This window comes from Heterocephalus glaber, unplaced genomic scaffold (genome assembly GCF_053883595.1).
Source record: "Heterocephalus glaber isolate CG9 unplaced genomic scaffold, H.glaber_assembly_v1.0 deba00001509, whole genome shotgun sequence".
NCBI lineage: Eukaryota > Metazoa > Chordata > Mammalia > Rodentia > Bathyergidae > Heterocephalus > Heterocephalus glaber.
Window position 1 is genome coordinate 36,388,825 of NW_028258325.1, and position 15,083 is coordinate 36,403,907.

A 15,083-nucleotide genomic window follows, 5' to 3' on the forward strand; every position below is an offset into this window, starting at 1 on the left:
TGTGTGTGTTGTGTGTGTGCGTGTATGTGTATCTGTGCATGCTCAGGTATGTTTGGCTTATTTTGCTTTTATTTTGCAGTCCTGGGAGTTAAACCCTGAGATATTTTTCTGTGAGCTACATAACCAGCCCTATTGATTTGTTTATTCGTTTTCAGATAGAGTCTTGCTAAGTTGCTAAGTTACCCTGGCTAGGCTTGAACTTTTCATTCTTCTGCCTCGGTATCCTTTGTAGCTGAGTTTAGTGTGCAATATCACCCCTGGCTTTTAAACTACTGAAGTTTTTCTTGATATTTTTTTCAAATCGTGAGGAGTTGGTTCCAGACCTGGGATTTAAATAAGTATTTTAGTTCTTACAGATGCTAAACTTCCAACTTAATCTCATTTCTGGATGGAGCTCCGTAAACAAAAAGGAGAGTGAGTACAATATTCAGTTATAAGAAGGGAAGCTTTTGGTAATCAATAGATCTACTTAAATATTGCTGGCTCTTTTCCCCTCTGCACATGAAGTAAGAATATTTCTTGGCCCTTTGGAGATTAAGTGGGTCATTTGACAAGTTCTGACCATTGAGCTGAGTATTTAAAGCTACATTTTCAGCCTAAAAACTGGTTGGAAATGGTGGGTGCTTCTTTAACTTGGGTCCTTGACATAATGAAAAATGCCTATTTATTGGCAAAAAAATGTAAGATGGGAAATAAATAAATGATTGTTGCCATTGTTGATGGAGACGCCTGTTTGTGTAATCTAGCCTATCTTGACATGTTGAACACATTAAAGGCTAAAAGTTTTCTTTTACATAAATGTTATTATGCTTGTTTCCATAGTTACTCTGATATAAATCTGGAACCCCTTCAATAATTTCAAAGGCCTATTCCAGATTAAAGTATAATCCAGACACCTGTAAGCAGGCTTTGGAAGTCAAAAGAATGTGGAAGTAACAAAGAATATGCAGATTATTTTTTCCATTTATAGTTTTTATTTCAAAATAGAACTTCAGGGCTGGGGATTTAGCTCAGTGGTTCCACCGCCTGCCTCGCAAGCACAAGGACCCTAGTTTGATCCCTGGTACCAAAAAAACCAAACAAACAAAAACAAAATAGAACTTCTGATTAAGATTTAATAATTTAAAAGAAATTTCATACAAAAATATTCTAAATGGAAGTATAAAATTATGCAACTACTTTGGTGAGAGTGGGATAATTTAGTAAAGTAAAAAATTATTTTTTCAAAGACCAAAATAATTTAATTTCTAAGTATCTGAAGTTTGTTCTTATTTGAGAAGCTAATTGGATGTTCACATATCTTCAATGGAGTAAATCTTATGAATCAATGCCCTATGAAAGTTTCATTAAATGTCTAACAAAGTGTTCATATAACACAAATATTTTGGACATTTAACAAAAAAGTACATACACACAAAAAAAGCCACCAAATATGAAAAGTTTGCAGATAATAACTAATAGAAATTAATAATGAGTAATAAAATAAGATAGTATAATGCAACATCTGTTAACTAAGCAGTTACGTGGATAATTATTCTCAGTTGCACTTAGCTGTGATACAGGGGAATGAAATTCAAATTGTTTCTTTAAAATATGAAGAAATGACAGATTTCAATACTATCCTTTACAAAACTCTGCATGAAGTCAAAATCTTTTGAAAAAACTCATCCTATGTTGTTGAATCCTCAGAAATGTTTGTTTTCTATTTAATTGATATACTCATCTTTATATATCTAATTTTTAAAGCATAATTTGCTTTTTTATTTTTCATTTTCATGTGTAATCTACTTATTTTTAATGCACTTACCTTGTAAATTTATCAAGTTTTGTTAGGTGATACTATCATAATTCATTCCAAATATTTTGTATTTTTGCAGTTATTTTCTTTTAATCTCATAGTCATTTTGAAGTGCAAAGTTTCATTTAGTAGAAAAGTTTAAACAAACATTTCAATTTTTATTACATAAATTTATTATACACTAGATGATTATTTAATTGCATCACTATCAGAAAATTAAACTATATGATTACATTGCTTGAAACTCATCAAATTTTGAACCTTTATTTTAAACAATGAACCCATTTATAATCTTTATACTTGGAAATCATGTGTGATTTCTATATGATAAGCTATATATAAATGCATATGTGTAGACACATATACATGCACATACATATGTACCAACAAACACACATACCTATTGACTTTTACTAGTTCTTGCTGGAATGTATGGATATTTCTGACAGAAGTATATTAAAATCTTTCATTATGTGTTATTCCAAATTATATTTCTGACTCTGTAACTTCATCCTTAATATAATTTTAGTCTTTTTTGCAATGTACATTTCAAATAATTATAAATGCCATCCTAAGTTTATCCTTTCTTCTATGTGTCATTTTATCTGTTAATGCTTATTATTTTCCACATGATACTAATCACTAATTTGTCTTTCTAGTGTATTGGTTTTGATTGGAATATATTAGGCCCTTTTAAATTAAAAATATATAAATAATTCTGTGTCATTTCCTGGGGCTACCTATGTAGTTGTACAAATAAATTTGTAAGTAGATTTAGGTAGCAAAACTTCTACCTGTGCTTTTAAAGAGTTCATTATAATCTGTTTTTGCTGATTTTTGGTTTGCAGTCATTGGTGTAGATTGGGATCCATCATAATATACATGCTAAAGTCATGTTTCCCTGGCTGCTACTTCCCACAGTGTGCTGTGGTTGGGCCACCTCTGCCCAACACAGGCCAGCCCTTGCCTGCAGTATCACTAAAGGCCTAGGATAAACTATATACCATAATCCATCTCTCTCCAAATATAATTTTTTCTTCCCTTTCTCTGTTCACTTGGATCAGTTTTCATATGATAAAAACTTTTTTTGTTGTTTCTGTTATTTATACTATGTATTCCTTAAGTCTCTTGGATCCATAATCTTATCTAGACATCACATTTTTAAAAGACTCTTCCTAACATATTACTGGTGAATAGGGATTTATGTTTTTACCTCCAATCTTGTGCTTTTTAAACCTTCTCTTTATTTTCCTGTTCATTTCTTTCTTCCAACTTCTGATTGAGTTAATAAAGATTATGTACAACAAATTTCTATTCTCCTATTCTTGTATTGTAACCTCCAGATTTTATATGATTCCATTTTTGTCAACCAGCAAAACTAAACAAAATAAACATTTCTTAGCTCTTGTTAAGCTAAGATGTGATTTATGCTGACTAAAAGGATATCTTCTGAAGTAGCAACAAGAATTAGCCCAAACATAATCCAAGAAGACAACAATAGAAAGATTTATTAAAATGAAAGTAAACAATCTGAAATAACAAAGGTATTATGCAGAGCAAATATAAATTTAAAAGACAATAAAATTGTAATAGTCAAAATAAGATCCTTGAAAGTAAAGTACAGAAAAATCAAAGTAGATTGCAGTGGGTGATGTAGGCAACATACTTGGAATCTAAGACTCTCAAAATTCAGAGGAATGATTGATTAAAATTATGAAGAAAAGATAAATGACAGCTAAAAGGGTACAGAATAATGAGTGGTAACCTCACCAAAATTTAAGATAAACACCTAAAAGTGAAGCCACAATAACTAGAAAAAAAGTGATGCTAAGTTTTCTAGAAAAATATTTTGAGCTAAGATATAAATATTCAAATAGGGTTTTCTTACTTTTAAATCATTTGATAATACAACACAGGTATGGATTTCTTATCAGTATTTTAATTAAATCAGGAGAAAAACAGCATTTAATGTGCCAAAAATTTTCTGTATGATTCTGGAGGCTGAAAAATGATGAAGTAGAAAGATTTGAGTCAGATATTTAATATGGAGTCAGATTGGATTTTATATCCAAAAGCCTCTTCAAAATGATTAAATAAGGTACAGTTCAGAATCCTATAACCAGTTTGAAAAAAAAGTATGTAGTAATTCAATGTAGAATGCAAGAAAAGAAAAGTAAACTAAGGTCATAATAAGTAAACACATGGCTAAAAGTTACAACCAGTTTCTTTTGAATATGAATTTACCTCTAAATTATTGTTATAATTGTCAAGTCTGTTATGTGAAAATCCATAAAAAAGTGGGAAAAAGACAAATTTTCTGATAGCAAAAGAATATTAAACAGCAAAAGAATATTAAAGAGGCAATGCTAATTTTGAGAATATAACTTGACAGTAATTTTGTAAATCTTAAACATAACTTGTAATTAAATGGACAGAATAATCTATTGATCTATTTCAAAATACACTTATAATACATAGAAACACCAAATAATGTCCAATTTCTTGATAGAGTAATAAAAATAATGTCTGTTCTATTCATTTATTAATAAATAATTTCAGTAAGTACAACTGGCAGAAGGATTTAATTATAAAACAGGGCATAGATAAGCCCACACTAGTGAGGAAGCAGTCAAAATGCATAAACCTTTGTTTAACAATAGCCAGAGAAGTTGCAATTGTAGCAAACAGAACAGAAAAAAAAACCTCAAAATAAATTAATGTCAAAGTCAAATAAGTGTTAACAGTGACCAAAGTAAGAGGGACTTTTTCTAAGTAAAATACAATAAAAAATTGCAGAGGCAAGACAGGGCATAACAGAGAAAACAAAATCAGATTGTTGATACTAGACATTAAGGAATAAAGTGACTGGAAATTAATATGGAGAGTCTCTTCAGTAAGTCTTACATTTTTGAGTTTTATCAGGTCCATTATAACAGAAGAGATTACTTATAATGGGAAAAGACAATTCACAAATTAAAACATGTTGGAAAGAAAATAGCAATCATAACAGAAAACAGTAAAGTCAGCCTGAAAATAACAACTTAGGAAAATACACTCCAAAACACTGAAATATTAAAATAGGTTAAGAAAATCTAACAGCATCGTGTATATAAGTTATATCTAAAATAAAACAGTGAAGAATTACAAATGCTGAGTGAATGAATACAAAGGAAAGTATCTATCAAATGGGCACAAAAAGTGTAGCATTATTTTCACATATAACAGATCAGAAATATAAACAAAATATACAAAGGAAGCTTTAGGCAATAATAAATGAAAAGTAAAAGCAGAAAAAAATAAATTATACAGGAGGGAAATAATAACTCTTAAAATTGTTTAGTAATCCATAGATCTAAATACTACAGGTGTGTATTTTCTTCAAAATTTAATGATAAAAAAGAAAAAAACCAAGTGATTTAGAAGTGAGAATAAACACAAATATGCACTAAAACATACATCCATAAGTATCATTTATAAATCTGTACTAGGAAATGTGAAAATCTAAGTTACTTGATTAAGTGAACGAAACTTTTTGTTGTGAACCTATAATTTACCAATTTGTCTGAAGTACAGACTTCACTCCTGAACAACCAACCCACTTGCCTTTTGATTCCATTTGCATTTCCAGAAACAATCCGGACCCCATTTTGTTCAAAACTGAAACTTTCAGTTTTTACTTTTAACTTTTCCATCTTCACACCCCATACTCCACCCTGCAGCATAGACAAAACAAAGCTATTCCTTTGCCTATTTTAGTTATAGTAGAGAACTTTCCCGACAGCTTTTCAGTACAATTTTGCTTTAAACGCCCAGATTTTGCCTAGCTCAGTACTTTATCAGTAGTGCTTGGCACAACTTGACTGTGCATTACAGCACATATCAATAAGTTTCTCAAGTTAAAAATAAGAATATTGTTAGTGATCTCAAAAAAATCTCTATTTGGGGGATTTCACCCCATCTTTAACATCTGCAAATGTTTAAGGAGACTACTTCCTTTGATAATAAGATTACTATACAAATTAATTGAAGATGGTATCCCTCAAGTTTAAAAAAAAAAGTTCATTTGCCTGGTTTATAATGCAGCCTTTTAAATTTAGGATCAAAATTCCTGTTGGAAGCAGAACATGTGACCAGTTTTTAGCAAAATGATTTTAAAGGTTTGGTAGATCATTTCTGCTCGAGTATCACAGTGCTTGAATCCCTGGTTAGTCTCCCACTTCCTTTCCCTCTCTGTCCATCTCTTTCCCTCTTTCCTTCTCCCTCTGCTTTTCTATCAAACACCTAGAAAAATTCCAAAGGGAAAACGCACAGAAAATATTAGATCCCACACAGAAAAACACACAGGAAATATTAGATCATGGTGAGTGGGGAAAAGAAAATCCCTGAAAAATGAAGAGGGGATCCAGGAACAGCATCATTAACACAAAAGTATGCTTAATCCTGAGCACCTGAATGTGGAAGATAATGAACAATGTATTTTAATTTATATGTCTTATGTTTGCCTCTCTGATAAGTCATACAACTTCTGGCTATTACAAAGTCAGTGAATTAACTTTTATGAAACCTAATTTTTCTCATCTGTGAAGTGAGGATCACATTTTTGGCATACATTTTAAGATCTCTGAGGACCAAGTAATGGTGAAGAAGTACATAGCAAACTCAATGTTGATATGGTGATTCATTTGCATATCAATAATGGACAAGGTATCATAGTCAGAAATGTGTATTAGATTTCATCAGGTTTGATTAGCTCAATTTCCACATAATTTAAAATACTCTGTTTCAATTTTCCTCTCCTTGTTATTTAGTTACAAGGATTGAATTTAATTCCAGTAGCCCCTGTGCTACAAGTACCTATTTTTGATCACTGTGTGGGACTTAGTATTAACAGGTAATGCTTAATCCCTTAAATCTCATAGTTTTATAAAAAGACAGAAATCTTCAATTTTTTTTCTAGATCTGATGCCAGGACTGTGTGCCAACCAATTGTGATGATTATTTTGTTTAATCTTCTAATTTCAGTCAAGATCTCTTAGCTTTCTGGTGTCAGAGACAAGACAGTTACTCATGAGCAATAATGGCTTTAATTGATGATTAAATACCCTAGAGACAGGGGAACTCTCTATAGCTTCTCAATAAAGAATATAAATTTGTCTATAATTTTATCAATTTAAAAAACACATGGGGCCTAGAAAAATGCTAGGTATATAGTAAGTACTAAAATGTTCACAATATCTAGGAAAAATAACCAAAAGTGAGCACATCTACATATTTTATTTTCCAAACTGAGATATTTATAAAAGGCAAGGGAAACATTTTAGTGGAACAGATACAAACAGGGAGTCTCCTACATAAAACAGGATTCATGCTCAAGCTAACAAAGATATATATGTTTTCTATGGAGATTTACCTCTGGTGAATCAAACAGTTTCATTTTATATAAACTAAGTAAATAATATGTAGTATCCCTTCAGAGCTAGTAGCTACTTTAAACCTCAAAAATTAACATATAAAAGTATCAGCTTTGCTACAGCAGCTGTCCACTTGTTACTCTAGAGTACAATGATGAACTCTGTGACTGAGAATAACTGGAAAATTGTTAAATTAGGATTTTAGAATCAGTTTCTCAAAAACTCTTCAAATATTTGTTAAATATGTACTCAAGGGGTGAATTAAAGATAAATTTGCAAAGCTAACAAAATTTTTTTTAAAATCCATTATTAAATTAATTTGAATATAGTTTTCTTTTCTTGTTTTTTTTTTTTTTTTTTTTTTTGGTACTGGGGATCTCACTTGTGAGGCAGGCAGCAGAACCACTGAGCTAAATCCCCGGTCCCTGAATATAGTTTTCTAAGGGCTTCACAATGAAATTATTTCTAGAAAGAAGTGATCCAAATGAAAAGAAAAAGTAATCATCCACTACTGATGATCTTTTGAGGTCTTTATTAGTCAATATATTTTGTAACAGAAAAGAATGCTACTCAATGCTAATCTTTATTTTCTTTTGAAATTATGTTTCTTGTTATCGACTTATATATCCAGTGGATAAGTTTGCAAGTGCAACTTCAAGGATAGTATTCATTTGAAATTGAATGATTTGAGAAGTGGAGAGTTATTTAATGACCATTTTGGTAAACTGAGACCTGGCTATTACCTACTTTAAAAAAATTCTATAACTTTACTTCCTGGAAGGAATTTGTGGCATGGTAGTCCTTTAAATCTTGAAGCTTTAAAACTTAAATATCATTACAAAAAAAAAAAACCCTTAAATATCATTAGTGCCAATGAAAGAGACATTTGCAACTTTACCAGCTGTCCTTCATGGCTGGAATTTCAAGTAGCTCCCATATTTTAGTTATGAAAAGCAAGTACAAGTAGAAATATCAGTAACATTAAAAGCTTATTTTGTGTATCAACTGTGATCACAGTTTGATTATACTTTCTGTCACAGTAAATATCACTTTTTTCAGTCTTCTCAGTTCAACTGGTATGTTTCCATTGTTGTATAAATTATATGTTTCCATTGTTGTATAAATTATTTTCACTCTTCAAAACTATTCTCTGCATAGAAGGTACATTACAAATCCTCACTAATGTATTCTGATGACTATTTTTTAACTATTCTCTTCTATTTTATAATAAATAAGTTGTGCAGTGAACTTTTTTCAGTGGAAGCATCTCCCTGTAATATCTTCTTAGCAGTGTGGGTTTTCATTGAGCCAAGTTCCTTGCTTGGGTTTGAAATTTTTCCCTGCAGCTCATTTAAATTACTAATTTGAAAATACATTGATTACTGCAAAGTCCTCTATTCATTTTAAATTATAATCAACCACAAGAAACCCTGGATAGCCTGTTAAAATTTATTTAGGACTTATTCTGAACTAAACACTAGATTAAATGCTTGTTCTTTGGTGTTGGCAAAATACATTTTATAGACCAAATTTAGTCACACTACTTGTTTCTATAAATCAACTTATATTGGAATATAGCCATCCTCGTTATTTTTCATATATTCTAAGTTTGGCTTCATGCTAAAACAGCAGAGTTGACTAAAAAAATGAATGGTCAATATACATAAAATTTTTGCTATTTGATCTTTCACAGAAACTGTGCCAACAACTGTATACAAGTTTTGACTTCAACAAAAATACATAATATTGTTGTTAGCACAATCTGTTTTAAAGATGAGAAAAAAATGGGATGTAGAGAAGGTCACTCATAGAAAGTTATACTTTTAGTAAATGAAAGGGCAAGGATTTAACCAGCCAATTGGGTCCACCCACTGATCCCATTCTGCACCTCCAATGCAGATTTATGTTTGTAGCCTATGAAGGAGCAATTATCTCAAAACATTACTTTCTATTAACAGAAATTGACTGGTGTTAATTGTAGATCCTCAAAAGATAAAATTGTAAACTAAAATATAGTTCAAGACTGAATCTCTGGCCACTTTCCATTAATTGAATGGATTTCATGTAGCAATGTCTGCTCTATTTGCTAATAATAATGTCTTTTATAATCATTTTCTGTAAATACCAATAGAAAGTCAGAAGAACTTAATATGATACTATATATATATATATATATGATATCTACGGTTTAGTTGACCTAAGATGCATAACAATGATAAGAAAAATGATATTAAAGGGATTCTGTATCTCAAACATTTCTCTGTTTCTTCAGCAGTTAAAGAGACATTTAGGAAATGACAATAATGAGTGCAGACAATAGATAATGCTGTCATCTGGTTCACAATTTTAGATAATGGCTTTAGCTTATTTGGGGAGGTCTTATCACTTTTTAATCCATTCATCCATACCAAAATGCTTTGGAAAATTAAGATTTTTTGCACTAATCAGAGCAGGTTTCCTGTGGCTGTCAACACATGATGGACTTCTCAGTAACAGATGGGACCAATGTTCTTTTTCACACTTGGAACAGGGTTCCCATGGCAACACTTGCTGTAAGCATTCAAATGAAACTTCTCTTTTTCCTTTCAGGAATCTTTTCTTTGCTTTCCCCTTAGACTAACCTTTATCATTAAAAATAAATACCTTTATCTCGAACAAGTTAAAACCTACCAGTGTACTCCAGTTTTTCTTTTTTCCTACATCATATTTAGAAAGAACAATAAGATACACATGTGCATACACACATATATAAATAAACATAACAGTGATTTTACTAGATGCTGACTTTCCTCTCATTTTGTGTCATGCACAATACACCATACTCAGAACTATATTCAGCTTCTGCCATGGAAAATGTTCAATTTAACTCAAGGTTAAAAAATTGATTGTTTTCAACAGTATCAATATACTAGGCAGTGGTGGCAGATCTATGCTACATGGGCTGCACCAGGCTGCTTGTATCTTTGAAAGCTCTTAAAGGTTCTCCATCACTGTACTATGGGTTCATATTCTACTGTATAAAGATATGTGCAGACAGCACACTGTGTTGTGCATATTTAATATACATAGACTTTTTAATATATCACTAGGTAATTCAAATATTGATCCGGCACAGACTCTGCTATTAATACCTGCCATTTAATAAAGACATGAACCTTTTCTAGTAAATAACCTCTAGGAGGAACATGAGCTTGAGTGAATATGCCAGGAGGGTTTATTGAAAAATAAGTGATTAAGAAGAAAAAAAGCAATTGAAAAAAAAGAATAAAAGAAACAGAAAAGGGTGAGGGCGGGAGGTAGCTGATGTGCAAAGAAATGGTGCCTTTCTCTTCTCAGCTAGGGAGCAGTACATGCAGAATGCAGTGCTGCCATTCAGCTCTTTGCAATGTGTGAGCTGTGGTGCTGATCTTCCATTTAATATCTGTGGTCCTCACCAGGAGCTTGATCTCTACTATTTACCACTGGACATATTTTCAATGAACGTGTTCAGTTTAATTATTTTGCTGTTATCATTATCATGATTATATTCATTGCAATGTAATTATGTGTTATTTATATGCATAGTAAACATGGATATGTTAATAGCTTCAATGAACCTTTCTCTGATGGGTACATAAATCAAAATATCACATTTTACAGCATAAATATACACAACTTCATGTCAATTAAAATATGTTAAATAATGAAAATTTATATGGGTGCCTGCACTTTTTAAAATTTTTTCTTAGATTTTGTACAAGAATATTGTTGTAAATAATGTGAAGTTTTAAACATAATAGCATGAGAAGTGCTATGTAGTTGACCTTAGATCAACTACTACTGCAGGGGTGAGATCTTTCTTCTGTCTCTGTATGTTTGGATGAATTTTACTTTTCACTTTTTGTGAAAACAAAAAAATCGTACAAATTAAATAACAATATTGATTTTTGCATGTATTTGTCATTTATTTTCACAACACATCTATGAAGTTGATTTTATTTTGTCCATTTTACAGAAATATTTGAGGTCAAATGATTTAACAGAGCTTAGTAAAGGAATTCCTCATTAATGTGTGAGCAGGATCAAATAATCAATAAATGATACTGAGGTACCAAGCAACTGGAAAAGGAGGAAGTCATACCATACCACGCTTCGGTCTGACATGACAGGTGAAGTCATTACTGGAGAGAAGGCTGTACCATTAGAGATGCTGCCTACAGGCTCTACCCTCCAAGGTGGATGACAATAGCCATTGCCAGCTACAACTTGGCTGGGATGGAGCCAAGTAAAAACTCAACATCTCTCTCCATTGAGAACAGGAAGCATGGAAGAGGAACCACTTAACAAGACAGATAATGAGAGAGGGACACACTCACTGCCGAGAATCACATCCCACAGCAAAGAGAAAACAAAGATGAAATAGGCCAGACATTCTATTCAGGTCTTTTTCTGACATGAGGTCTCTAGATGGAAGCTGGCTCTCTCTTTCTCTCTCTACCTCTAGCTCTATCATCTCTATCATGTCTCTTTGTCTATATCTATATTAATCTATACAGAAAGAAATCACAGTTTCTGTAACATTTTGACAGAATAATATTTTTCCAAAATAATTCTCATTGAGAATTCTTTTTCTCCTCTGCTTTTTCTCCTCCTCTCCAATAGGTGTATTGGAAAAGTCATTGGGTATATAGTTAAGGATAAATTGAATTAGGGGTTAAATTTAGTTTCATTTAATGAGATATATAATTATGGGTTCCAGTCCAGGTTTTTTTATACAATTAAATAATTTCTAGTCAAACAACTGCAAAAATAGCTTTCAGAAAGCCTTTGTGTCAATGTACCTGTCTTTGAAGATTCAGGAGCAGCGATGGTCTTATATAGGAGTCATATTTAGGACAACTATGATAGGAAGAATGTGAGTAGAGAAGAAGATTTAAAATAGGAAATAAGGCTAAAATATTAGAATACATCTTTGGAAAAATGTTCGAAATCTTATGCAGTGTTTTTAATACAAGGAGGCGGGGGGAGTCAATAACAATTTTGTCACTTTTGACAATTATCCTACATATTTAGATGATATTTCCATAAACAACTTGGAAATTTAAGGAAACTCTTCCAAAGCTTGTAATATAATAAAAACCAAAGACAAATTTTGATCAACTCCACACAAAGAATTATGTTTTTCTTCTCTGTAGAAAGAATGTTTTTATAAAGATTGTGTCATATGAAATGTATGCAGAAAAACTGATGTAAGGAAAAAGCATTGGAGAGGTAGTTGTTGAAATGTGCTCTTTTTCTTGTATTGGGTGATACATATTTTTCCAGTACCAGGAATCTAACTCAGGATTTTCTGCTTTCCAGGGAAGGATGGTGTCACTGAGCTAAGTCCCTGGCTCCTGTATTGGGTAATATTAATTCCACCTGCAACCTTTCTTTAAGAATTTTTCTTATATATTCTTGATATAGGTAATTCATTGTATTTCCTCTTCTCAACCTAAATAAATACTTCCCTACTTAATTTTGTACATATAATTTTGTAACATTTAAAAAAAATAGTTACTCAAAGTTCCCCCCAATATTTGTAGCCCTGCTTATGAGTATGTCTACTGTTGGGTGAACCGACAGAAGTCATCTTCCATTGTGAGTCTCTCTAAAGGATTTGGGGTGCAGGGAGGTGGATGAAGATCAAGGGTAAGAGGCGACAACAGAATGCAAGTTCACCAGCCAGGTTCACAGCTATGAAAGTAGGATCAGGATCAAGTTCTAAATCTCTGACTCTAAAGCAGAATCCCTTTCTCTACACCTCTCTCTTATTTATTCATTTCAGTAAGAAACAAAAAGAGTGGAGGTAGAAGGTGAGAGGTGGATTAAATCATCCTCTATATTGAATTATATACAGTCTCAAAATGGGGAACAGAGTAGCATCATTTTTAGATCACATGAAGGCTAGTAAGATCTTCAGAACGTTAATAGGAATAAAGTGGTAACTTCAGAATAATTTTTCCTGACTATACAATCGACTTGGCTAAAAATTTTCCTCTAAAATCTTTGTGTAGTTGTAAACAGGTCTCTAAATTTGAAGATATTATTAAGAGAAGACAGTTATTTTCAATGACTCTTTGGCATAGACTGAATTAAAAACCAAGTAGTACCCAGAATAAAACAAAAAAAGAAAAAATAATCAATTAAGGTTACTTGTCTTTGTTTCGCTTATAAAATGACTGAAGTATACACATATATTACTGATGCTTTCCTGGAAATTTGATTTCCTTATTTGTGACATCTTCTTGGAGATAGTGACCAAGTATTATTGAAAAAGTCAGGATGAAGAAAATCAAGGAGAGCCCTCAACTTTTCAACCAAAAGAAACATCTCATAATAGCTCACATGCCCAAAGCCCAGGATGATGTCTGTGATCAGGTTCATTACTTTCTGAGAGTGAAAGCTCCCCTTTCACCTGAGCAGATTTCCCTACATTATCAACGCAGTTCATAATTTGCCTTTAAAGTTAGAATAGTAATCAAGGGAACAACATTACAGTATCTAAAATAATACAGTAGGGATTACTATGGTTCTTAAGGTCATGACAGCTGGAGCCTCTTCCAAAGAATCACATGCTATTTCACCTTTTGTGGCTCCCCATCAGACCCATTTGCTCACAGTAAAAGAAAAGCATCATGGATGATTAGTACTTCTGGCAAACACTGCTACTTCTGCCCTCATATCTATTCTCCTCTTCTTTTCTTCATTAATAAAACACTTGCATTTCAGCTGAAAACATGACTGACTCAGAATAAAACTTTTGTATATCAGATAACTTTTTAGCCATGAATGTGTCCATACAAATAAGTACTCAAGCGTGAGATAAGAAAAGAATTAACTCCTGCACCTTCTCAATCCTGACTTGTCTTTGTCCTTTATTTGACTTCTTAGAGTTCTTCTGTTCTGGATTGGGTAGTTGTGGTCATTAGTTGTGATATGGCAGCTTGACTTGAGTAAGAACCAGCTAGCAGATGAGTAAATTCTGAGTATGTGTGCGAATGATTGACACAAAGGCCAGCAATAGAGGGGAAAGATCTACCCTGGATGTGGGTGGCACCAATCAATAGGCTTGTAGCTTGAACTGAATAAAAAAGGAAAGAAGTGCTTCCCTTTCAGAGGAGCTCCAGTCTTTGCCACTGCTTTTGCACATTGGTCTCCAGTTTCATCAGAAAATATATCCAGTTGAGATATAACTGAATAAATTATATGTGGAAGGCATGATTCTTAACATATTCACCACATGTTATTTTGGTGAATTGTGTATGCCAAGGTCAGATTACATGGACTTGCTAAGAACCAGCTGTGGTCACCTGTTCTAAACTCGACATTCAACCAATGAAATAAGGATAGTGACTCAACATGAGGCATGATGGGAGTATTTATGATTCAAAAATTTGTAAACACTACGTATCAGGGATTTTTATTTCTTTGAGAGAATTACCTTAAGATATTCCACTTATTAGGAAAGAAAATATTTTAAATATCAAAAGATCTAGTTCTGGCTGAATAAAGCTCCAAAAAAGTGCAGTTTTACTACAAGATAATTAAAATATTATTAATTTAAAAATTACAGGTAGAAAATTTTTGGAGCATTTTAGTTTAAATATTGTGGAATTCACCAGAAACAGAGGTAACAGACAACCTACAATATGGGAAAATAATTTTAGCAGCTGTACCTTAGACAAAGGACTACTATGTGGAATATATAAAGGACTGAAAAAAATCAGACCCCTCAAATTCAAAGACCCAATTCAAAAATGGGCATCTGAAATGAGCAGACATTTCTCAGACAAAGAAGTAAAAGCAGCAAATAAACATATGAAAAAAATATTCAACATCACTGGTCATTCCAG

At 32.2% G+C, this 15,083-nt stretch overlaps 1 long non-coding RNA gene across 1 annotated transcript in view; it reads left to right on the plus strand.

Annotated features, from left to right (window-relative positions):
* Positions 1 to 225: 225 nt before the first annotated feature.
* The window catches only part of LOC147825129 (uncharacterized), a 36,604-nt gene continuing 21,746 nt past the window's right edge, over positions 226 to 15,083 (plus strand). The window contains exon 1 of the long non-coding RNA XR_015441347.1: positions 226 to 414. This is a non-coding gene — a long non-coding RNA (uncharacterized LOC147825129). The remainder of the gene's footprint in view (positions 415 to 15,083) is intronic.